Source organism: Otolemur garnettii, unplaced genomic scaffold (assembly GCF_000181295.1).
Source record: "Otolemur garnettii isolate 467f Iridium unplaced genomic scaffold, OtoGar3 scaffold00096, whole genome shotgun sequence".
In the NCBI taxonomy this organism is placed as follows: Eukaryota; Metazoa; Chordata; class Mammalia; order Primates; family Galagidae; genus Otolemur; species Otolemur garnettii.
In genome coordinates this window covers 910,227-921,748 of record NW_003852491.1, presented here as the reverse complement: position 1 = coordinate 921,748, position 11,522 = coordinate 910,227, and positions in this window count along the sequence as shown.

The following is an 11,522-nucleotide window of genomic DNA, read 5'->3' as shown; positions in this document are numbered from 1 at the left end:
CCACTTGGTACCCACCCACCTCCCACCCCCACCACTTCATATTAAAAAAGGCATTGCTGCCCAAAACATAAATAAATAAATAATGAAGAGTATGCCCTGAATGTAGCGTCTGCAAAGACATCCAAGTTATTCTTAGAATTTTAATTCAAAGGAGGCAGGACGTGGTAATGTTTCAGTTTGTACACTCTGGCATCACATTACTTGAGTCTGAGCCCCAGCCCTGCCTGTTAACAATGTGACTTCAGGATGTTGCTTGGCTCCTGTGAGCCTCAGTTTCCTCATCTGTGAAATTGGTGGTATCAACATGACCTAACTCCGTAAATTTTCAATTAAATGAAATGATGCATGGAGAGTGCATGACGTAGGGCAAGGGCATAACTGACATTGGCTGTTGTTAGGGAAAAGCAGGGAGAGAGATTAGCTGGATAACAGCAACCAGCAAAAATCCAAATTCTCAAAAGGAAGGAAATGAACTCAAGGGTCAGGATCTGGGATAGAGTGAAGGGTGGAGCTTCTGACAGCTGGATTCCCTTAGGTTGCTGGGAAACCTCTGGTATAATTCCACACACGTTTTAATAGCAAAAATTAAAAGGTAGTTGGGTTTCCTGCCTGCTTTACAGCTGGATGAGATCAAACTCCATGCTGTCGACTTGAGTGAGCTCCCTAGAGAAAGATATTACCTAAACAAAAGTTATTTTTTAATCTCTTTATAGGTAGTGAAAGTAAAAGACTGTCTTTGAAATTAATTACAGAGTCAGAATCAGCCCTGTTGCCAAGTCCCTCTTTGGCCTTATAAAAATGGAAGTGAGATTTCCCTGCAGGGCAGGAGAAAGAAATGTTTTCGTTAAGCGGGGGGCTGCACGCCATTTCTCATTCAGTCTCCTTTAGGTGAGAGTCCCAGGTACTCAGACCTCCATTTAGAAAGCTTCAGTGGGGAAATGATAATATGTTTCTGTTCCTCCAAGATTTTCAAGTGTCATGCAGATATTAACTAATTAATTCTTCTAAGTCAGCAGAGAAAATTGCTTCCAAAGATTTCTGAGCACTCTTAAAATGTAAATGAAGTCTCAACCTAGACTGTTTCTCCCATGCTTAACGCCTTCCAGTGGCAACCAATACACCTGGAATAAAAAACGACACTCTGCTTATAAGATTCTCCTTACAAGGATCTGGCTCCTGCTCACTCCCCTCTCATCAGACTGGCTTGCTGCTTATTCTGCCGTGAGGCATTTGCACTTGCCATTCCATCTGCCTGGAACTCTCTTCCCCTACCAGGACTCTCCTCTCTCTTCAGGTCTTACATGAGATGTTATCCTCTCAAAAAGGAAAGGCCTGTCTGATCACTCTCTCCAGCACATTTTCCCTGTCACTGTCTATTCTATTTTTTGCACATTTGTCACCAAGCTCAATTGTCTTATGTGTTTATTTGTGTACTTGTTCACTGATACCCCAGCTGGAATATGAGATCAAGGAGAACTCCTGCTTTCTGATGTATCTGCAGTGCCTTTGGTAGGCATGGCACGTAACGGGTAATCAATACCTTCTAGGAGGGGCCAGGCATTGTGGCTCACACCTCTAATCCTAGCACTCTGAGAGGCCAAGGCAGGTGGCTTGCTTGAGCTCAGGAGTTTGAGACCAGGCTGATAAAGAGGGAGACCATGTCTCTACTAAAAATTGAAAAACTAGCCAGTTGTAGCAGGAACCTATGGTCCCATCTACTCAGGAGGCTGAGACAAGGAAATTGCTAGAGTCCAAGAGTTTGAGGTTGCTGTGAGCTGTGACGCCATGGTACTCTATCCAGGCCACAGAGTGAAATTCTATCTCAAATAATAATAATAATAATAATTTTTGACAAGCAAATAAATGAAGTTAAAAGCAATTTGATTTTTTCACCCATGCCCAAATTAACAGAGTAATAGCATGACATTTTATGATTAGAACACCCATCTCTAAGATGCTTAAAACTATTTACAGACATTATCTCAGTGCTAATCCTGTCCCCAAGCCTTCTTTCTTTGCCTTGAGTAGACTTCAAATGCTCATGAAATCAAATCCACTCCCTCAGAGGACAAACCACCATCCCCAAAGATCATGTGTTCTCAGCCTGGCCTCTAGGACTCAGCCTGCTTTCGAGGTTGATGTTATGACTCCCTTTGACTTAATTGGTGTTATGACTACTTGCTGGGATTTCGTAGCTGGAGCTTTGGAGATCTATTTCAACACCGTTGATGATGAGGAACCAAGGTTAAAAGTAGAAAGGACTCACCTAAAGACAAGTCTCTAGCGAGTCAGGATTAGACCCCACATGCCCCTTGTTCCACTGGACCCAAAGATTCCCCAGGAAAGGAGATGTCACATTACTGCCCACCTACTGGGCATCATGTACCAAGCTAGGCATTGTGCATACCTACCTTGCTTAATCCTGCCAACACCCAGGTATTACTATACTCACTTCACCAATAAACAGAGGCTGAGATGTCAAGGACAGTGACCATATTTGAATCCAAGTGTATCAAACTTCAAATACTCTGTTATTTCCACCCTTACACTATCTCCCTCTCTCATCGTCATGTTAATGTTAACATTACCTTAAATGTTCATGTAATAATTATCTTATTGTTATTGTTAATGTCAAGTTACATGGGCCAAAAGTTCCCACAGAAGCTAACACATCCTGATAATAATATTCAAATACAAACAAGTGATTACTTTCTGTCAGACCTTATGCCACATTATCTCAATTAATTCTTATAATAGCACTAGGAGGTAGAGGCAGGCAGGAGCCAGGCTGCCTGGGTTTAAATCAGAGCTCTTACCAGCTAGGTGAGCTTAGGCAGACATGATCACTGCTCTTGCCTTAGTTTCCACATCCGTAAAATGGGGAAACAATGTTATCTACCTCATAAGGGCATTGTAAGGATTAAATTAGTTATTATACCTAAAGTACTAAGGGCCACACCTGGCACGAGGGCCTCCATGTGAGCGAACTGTTCTGAAACTCAACTTCAGAACATAGAAATGACATTCTCCACTATCACTCCTCCCTCTCTGAGCCTGGATTTTGCACCACTGCCCAAATATGAAGCACCAAGAATTTTCTCTTCTTCCTCCCTCTCACTCCCTACATTCCGGTAGGCACCTAGACTTAGGCAGGTATTTTGAATCCACCCCTTCTCTCCATGAGTTCAGATTCTCATTATGAATGAATCTTTAAGAACCCCGTTGTGATTTCCTACTGGTCTCTCTGACACAAGCCAGCCCTCCCTCGACACAGCTGTAGTGCCACCTCCCTAGACATCATCCTGTTGGCCAGTCACATCCTGCCTGCTCACAGACTCATTCTCATGCTTCTGCAGCCTCCTGCGTTCCCAGGCTTCCCATTGGTGGACCTCTGACTGGGCTTGGCCAGTAGGAGGCACTGATGGGAGAGTCAGCGTGAGAAAGGGAAAAGTTGGGCCTTTCTTCCCCAGCCTCTCGGCCTCAGGCAGTGACCCTGGCAGCCACCACATTTCTCTGGAGTCTCGAGCTTTGGCTTTGCTGGACCACCCCAGCTGAAGGTCTGTTCCCTAGTAATTCCACCTGGAAGGCCTTTCCCTGGATCTAGTTCCTACTGGCAGCCCCCAAAGTGAATCTAGTTCCCACTGGGTAGCCCCAACTCCTGAATTCTGCTAACACCATCTCCTCGTTGTCATCCCCCCAGAGTGGCCCCAGCTTCCTGCTGTTGACAATCTACAAGCTGTCTTGCCAGGCCCTGGCTGGTTTCTCAGCTCTTCTTTCAGCTGTGCAGCTAATTCCTTCTATTAAATTCCTATGTTTGCAATATCTAGAAAGGTTCATGTTTTCCTAGTTGGACCCTGAGCAACTAATACTCCCTATCAATCCCCCACTTAAATGCCTTTCCAGGACTTTCGTCTTTCTCCATGATAAAATACAAACCCCTTGGACTGTCCTTCAGGCCTATCACAACCTGGGACCACGTCATATTTGCAGACACACCTTCCTCCAAGCACATAGAGTCTTGCCACCCTGAAATTTCTCTGTGCCCTAAAACAGGGCTTTTGGCTGTGCCATTTCCTCCATCCAAAATATCCTTCTCTGCCTACCATGTGCTGTTCTCATTTCCAATCCTGTTTCTAAGTGCAATCTCCATATAGCAGTCAGAGTGACCCTTTAAAATCAATCATGTCTTTTCCCTTCTTAAAACTCTCCAGCACCTCCAAACGAGATCCAGACTCTATGTCACAGATGAAGAACCTTGGGTGCTCCCCCCTCCTCTCCTACTGCTCTCCCCTTACTCTCTGCTCTGGCCACACTGGCCTCCTTGCCATTTCTTGAGCAAATTACACTTGATTTCTCCTTAAGTCCATTGTACCCCTGTTCTCTCTGCTGGCAGGCTCTTCCCCACAAATCTGCCCATGGTTCTTTCTTCCTTGACACTCATGACTCAGCCCAAATGTCCTCTCCTCCATGCAAGGTTGCCCCTCCAATGCCATTTATTTGTTTATGGATCCTTCTAGATCCAATCTGAAGTCCTAAGATTGCTTCTTCTCCCAAACTTCCACTGAACACTATTTGTCAACATCATCACCATTGCTAAGATTTCTTAAGCATTCAATTTATTACTCATGAGACACTTTCTAATAGCTTTACATGGATTATTTCATTGAATTCTTACAACTCTATGACCTATTATGAGACTATTGACTATATGAGACTATTATTATCTCCCTTTCATAGAAGTGGAAACCAAGGCACAGAGAAGCTGATAAGGTAGCCATGGCTGCTCAGGTGATGTAGCAAACCCATAGAATTTTGAATATTCCAAGGTAGGAAACATGATCTCATTCTTCCCTTATAAGTATTTATTGAGCACCAATCATGTACTCCAGTGTTAAGCACAGGGGATTTAGTAGCAAAAACTACAGAACAGCCTTTGCTCACATGGAACATAAGCTCAGGAGGGAACAGACAGAAGGCCAAGTTTACCTATATTCTATTTTTAGAATTTAACGTGTTGATTAATTTAATCATGGTAATCATTTCACAATGTGTGTATATCAACTCATCCCATTGTACACCTTCAATACATACAATTTATATTTGTCAATTATGCCTCAATATAAGTAGAAAAATAAAAATTAAAAAGCCAAATCAAAAAAAAAAAAAGAAAAGAAATCATAACCTAGGACATGAAATAATTAGAATAGCTAGGCTCTGTCTCACCTTGGCAAATGCTTGGTGGATCACCTGCAGGTAGTCACAGCCTCCCTTGGTATTATGGAACTAGCAACCTTGCTACCGCCCTGACTCTCAGGTATGGTGGGGAGGCATGATATCAGGTGCTCTTAAGAATTTGGTTACCTTAAATTTAATAGTCTATGAGAAAAAGATCAGCTATCTCTGCACTGATAGGAAGGAGTTCTGCCCTTTCAAAGCTGAATTCCAGGACTTGGTCTTGATCCTTTCTAAGGCCATACCTGAGTAGCTAGCCAGCCAGCCTCCCAGGAGACATGTCTCCCCCATCTCACTACAATAACCTACACTCTTTATTACATTTGAGCTACCTGCTGGGAAGGGGAAAGACAGGATGCCAGGGCAGTTAAGAGCACAGGAACTAGAGGCTCAGTGGAGGTTTTCCTAAGGAAGAAGCCTGGATGATAGGAGAGAGGAAAAGACTTTCTGGACAAAAAGAACCTCTCCATGCAAAAGCCTTGGGCAGAAAGGACCTAGGCCCTTGGAGGAAGTCAGAAGAGGCCAATGTAGCTCCAGAAAGAAGCAGTGAAAGAGAGAAATGTGGAAGAAGAAGTCATTAATGATTACAGGCATGTTGAGAACCCCAGGCTCAATCACCTCTGTAACCCAGCACTTGGAACACAGTGGATGCTCCACCAGGGTTCATGGTGATGGTTATCATTTTAAATGAATGAAGCAACAACGCAAAGAGTGAAGAAATGTTTTTGTGTGTTCTGGTTGCCAGAAGCTTCTCTGCCTACCAGTTTCCCAAGTCAGAAATACTTAAAAGAGAAAAGCACTTTAGACCTTGGTAAAGAAACATCCCACTAGGGATAAATTGGATTTTGAAGCAAAAGAGATTTGTCTTTTCACATTGGGAAGCGTTTATATGTACATTATTGGTGTTCAGACAATGGTTATTAAATGGCTAACATGAATCTATAGCTATGGATCTTTTTTATTTTTACTTTTTACTCAATCTGAGCTCAAGAGATTGATGTTCATCATAAGCAAGAAAGTATGGTGTGGGGGAATCTTTTATTTGCAATTATCTGGCATTTGAAAGACATCATGTGACTTATGGGATAGTTGATTAAGCAAATAACTGCACAGCTTCTGGAGAACAGACCAAGTTTGCATCATTTTAGGCACCAGAAGCTAATGGAGATTAAGTGGGAGAATATAACTTCCTGCCTAGCAAGCCCTATTTTCTGGGCTGGAAATGCATCACCTCTGGCCCAGCCAAAGAACTGGACCCTCCTTAACACCCCCAGAAGGAAAGCAGCCCTACTAACACTTAGATTTCAGCCCAGTGAGACCCATTTCAGACCTTTGGACAGCTATCAGATAACAACTTGATGTTGCTTTCAGTTACTAATTGACAAATATAAATTGTATTTGTGGTGATTTGCTATAGCAACAATGTGAAACAAATACAGGAAGGGACAAAAAATGGGGGTGGAGACAACATTCTGATCAGCTTCACATTTCTCATTAGTAGCAAATATCAGCGAGAAGATAATGAAACCTTATCTTCAAACCCGTGCAAATTTATGACATAATATTTAAACATCTAAAGGAAAGAGAAGACTAGCTAACAAAATAAAAACTTGAGAAATCAACCAAAGAAGAAGACAACCTGAATAGACCAATAACATATAAGACTGGAATGGTCAAGAGCTACTGTTTTTTAAAATCACCATACTTGACTTATGTCCAAGTTGATCAAGCCTTAAGAAAACCCCAGTGATTTCTGTATTATTTAAACTATCTCAGGCTATAGAAAAAAAAAATGAAGCTCCCTAAGTTAACTACGACTTCAAAGAGGTTAGCAAAGCACTGTGCACAAAGCTCCTAAAACCACTCTGCTTTGTCCAAAGTCATGGCTAGGATATGTCCCAGCTGTGTGACCTTGGCCGGGTTATTCATTCGCTCCCTTTCTCAGCTCCCTTCTTTGTTAAATGATGGGTAAAACCTACTTTATACAGAGTGTTGTAAAGATTATGTGAGTTCGTACATAAAAACTGCTTAGAACAGTGTGTGGTACATACTGAGGCCCATATGCATACATGCTTGATTTTATTACTTTTGAAATTCAAATCACCTTTTTATTTAAGCCTGATAAAGAACAGAAAAAGAATGCAATACACAAATTTACTTATGAATAAGGATACATAGTTTTAACTGAATTATTGGAAAATTAAATCCATCAGTTCATCAAAAGAATAATGTGCCTATATTACAAACAAAAGAATGGCTAGAAGTCACAATATCACTCTGATCCATCATATCAACCAATTAAAATAGAAATTCCATATGTTGTATGGTTGTAAGGTAAATCTACGAAAATAAAGAGTTTGTCTTTATGTTAGTAATTACCGCATATTACTTTTAATAATTAAACTTAGAAAAGTCGTTTTGAGCAATATGAAAATGTCATGGAAATAGATCTAGTATTTATCAAATACATGGTGAGAAAAATTCAAGCTGTAAGATAAGATAAATCTATTTCTATTCAACATGGGTAGCAGTGGAGATACTGAGGCAGAGAGATCCCTAGGAAATTACTGCAATAGTCCAGCAATATTGAAACATATTGAAAAACTGAGCTGAGAAAGATGTCTTTCCAGAGGAATAAAAGTTAGTATTTTTCTGGAGAAATGAACAGAATTTGTTAACTGAATTTAGACTGGGTAGATAATTTTACTAGCAGGAGACAGGGGCGGAGGGACTGTTTCAAGAAAAATAACATTGCATTGAGTCAAATTGATTTTGATGTACCTGCCAGTTACTGGAAATACAGATTAGAAGCTCCAAATAAAAGGAAGGACTAAGAAATTAACAGAGAGATTCATGGAACGCTGATTGTTGGTGCTACAGGAGCACGTGAGATCCACTAAGGAGAATGTGTAGCCTACACACTGGAGGGCCAGGACAGAACCTTGGAAAATGCTGACATTTAAGTACTGGAGTGAGGATGGCCAATCAGTAAGAAGCTTGAGGAAGTGGCAAAGAGCCACATGAACTAGGGAGGCGCTCCACAAAGCATGGCAGGGCCAGTGGCCTGGAATGCCACAAAAGGCCCAAGAAGGAGGAGCTCTCAGTAAGGCAGCCAGCTGGTCTTTGGGAGAAACAAGTTCAGCAAAGTATGAAAGTTGAATGGTGGCATCTCACAGCCTGCTGGGTAAGCAGAGACAAGGAGTAGCAGGTGGACTAAAGAATCTCAACTACTTTTCTTTTTCTTTTTTTAATTATTTTTTATTAAATCATAACTTTGTACATCGATGAGTTTATGGGGTTCTGGGTACTGCTTTGATATACAGTGTGAAATGTTTACACTAAACTAAGTAACACATTCATCACAATTATATTCATTTCTTACTACTTTTCTACAAAAGTGAATAAGGGCTTAAACTTGGAGATCAGTCTAACATGGACTCAAATCCCAGCTCCACTGCGGGACTTTTGTCAATTATTCCACATCTCTGAGGTTAACTTTCCGTATGGGTAACATAAGATAATACCAATGCCAACTTTGGAGGAGTTAGCATGACAACGGAGATAATCCATTTAAGGGGCTTAGAAGGACATCTAACATATGTAGGTCACTATGAAAATTTTGAGACAGATTGTGATGGTCCATTATTTCACTTCCAGGAAACACAGTTGACAGCATGCTTTCTGTCACCTGTGCACGTTTCAACTTGCTCAGTTTATCAGTGTTGCTGGGAAGGCTTCATTTGTTTCCATCTGCCCAGATTTTACATTTCTGGATTTTTGCATATCTCAAAAACTTTCATAAAATGACCCATAGTAAGTGGTCCACAAATGTGGAGTATTGTTATTTCAATTAAACAAAAATGAGCCCATCTGCTGAGAAAAGGCAGAAAGCAGGAGGAAAGGCAAGAATGGCTGCTTATGTGTATTTAAAGGTACAACTTCCTGACAACTTTTAACAAAAATGACCAGTAGGCAGTGCAGGGTCAGTTGAAGCCAGCTGAAGATGAACTTGAATGGCCCCCACCACCCTACCCACTCAGGCCACTCTTCCCAGCAACTCTCAACACAAGCACCTAGGTGGGGAGTGGGACAAGGAGTCATAAGAAGACTTCTGACTTGAAGAATGGTAAGACTTAAAATAATCTGATGTGGGAAAAAGACAGGACCTGAGCAAAATAGGGAGAGCCCACCAGATTTGAAGGATGGGGCAGAATGTGAGAGTCAAACTAGGGGAAAGTAAAGCTAATCTGTAGTAGGAGCGAGAAAAGGGTCTAAGAATGAGGAGCTTGAGTCAGAAGGAGAAATTCAGAGACCTGGGCATCTCACCAGCCATATTTCTTTGATTTTTACATTTTTATTCTATTTATTTTATGGTCCATCTCTTACCTACGGAATATCAAAAATCATTTCTTAAAACATTGAATATAGTTAACATTCCTAGAGCCAGGCAGACACTGTGCTAAACACTGTCCCCACAACAAGTCGATGTATCAGGAAGCCTTTGATGCCCATTATGGGGAAATAAACTTCCACAGAGCAAGTAGCAGGACTGGGACTTGAACTTGGGCAATCTGAATCCCAAGGCTGGGCAAGTAACCATGGCACATTCTGCAAGTACAGCATCACGGCCAGCAGACCCTGAGAGAGCCCCCCAAATTCCTGCCTCCTGGCAGTCACATCCATGTGAAATTCCCGGCCCTTACACATGAGCTGTATTTAGTGGCTGGTTTCTAGCAAATAGAAGGCCCTAGAGGACATAAGATGTCACTTATTAGGTAACAAAGAGATCACATCTCTTATCTGCAGTGCTCCCTCCTTCACTCGTTCTGAGGGAAACTGGCTGCCCTGCTGGGAGCTGCCCAGGGATCCAAGTGACAAAAAACTGAGGAAGTCCTTTGGCCAACGGTCAGCACTGAGACTCTCAGCTCCAAAGGCCCACAAATAACTGAATCCCGCCAACAACTATGGGAGTGAGTGTAAAAGCAAATCCTCCCTGGTTGAGCTTTCACATGAGACTACAGCCCCAGCCTGGACTCTGACTGCAACCTGGTGAGAGATCTTGAGCCAAAGACCCCAGCTAAGCCACACCCAAATTCCTAACCCACGGAAACTGAAATAATGAATGTTTTAGGGTAATTTCTTGTGCTACAATAGTTGACTAGTGCAAGAATCTACTTTGTACCTAATACTTCCTAGATATTGGGAATATAGAACTAAATAAAGACTCAGTCCCTGATGTCTGGGCATTTATAGAAGAAACAAGTATATAAACAAGTGATATAGAACGTGGTCCAGGTTGGGGGATGGAGGGGGAGATAATTTTTTGAACTTGTGGTCAACTCTAACTGAGGAGAACCAGAAAATGTTCACAGGGAAGGTAAGACTTGATCTGCTTCTTGAAGATGAATCAAAATTAGCTAAATGGGAGAGACAGGAAGTGGATTGTCACAACAGAGAGAACAGATATATGCCAAAGTACAGAAAGTGAAATAGGCTCAGAGCCCGTACCTCAGTAAGTAGGGTGCCAGCCACATACACCCAGGCTGGCGGGTTCGAGCCTGGCCCAGGCCTGCTAAAGAACAATGATAACTGCAACCAAAAAAATAGCTGGGTGTTGTGGATATTATGGCGGGCACCTGTAGTCCCAGCTAGACAGAAGGCTGAGCCAAGAGAACACTTAAGCCCAGGAGTTTAAGGTTGCTGTGAGCTGTGATGCTATAGCACTCTACTGAGGGTGACAAAGTGAGACTCTGTCTCAAAAAAAAAAAAAAAAGTGAAACAGCAACTAAATGCTTATAGTTGGGTGTGGCTGATATTAAGTACAACCAAACAAGTGAAAGCCTTGTGTGCTTGCCAAAACCTCTGAATGTTCAAAAGACTGTCATGTACAATACATATTTGATTTATTTGAACAGCTCTACTCTTCTGAAGTCATTCTTAGGTCAGAGGATATTCCTTGGGGAATATTACCTGAACAATGCTTACCTGGCTCTCAAACTTGTTTTACTATTTTGAATTAGTTGTCAATATTTCACAAATAAGAGATTTCAGATGAGGACCTCTATTTCCAACTTTTATCAAAGTACCGGAAGATCTGAACGCTGGGATCGCCTTTCCATTTAATGGCAATTTGCTGGAGTGAGGTGGCAACCGTCCCTTTTAGACAGAGCACACACGTGCCAGTTCCCATCTGGCCCACTAAAGGCATTTGACTTTGCATCCCCTGCACAGGGGAGAAAAATGTGCTTTTGATATAAACGTCACATCTGTAAGGAGATATGTTAGCGAGC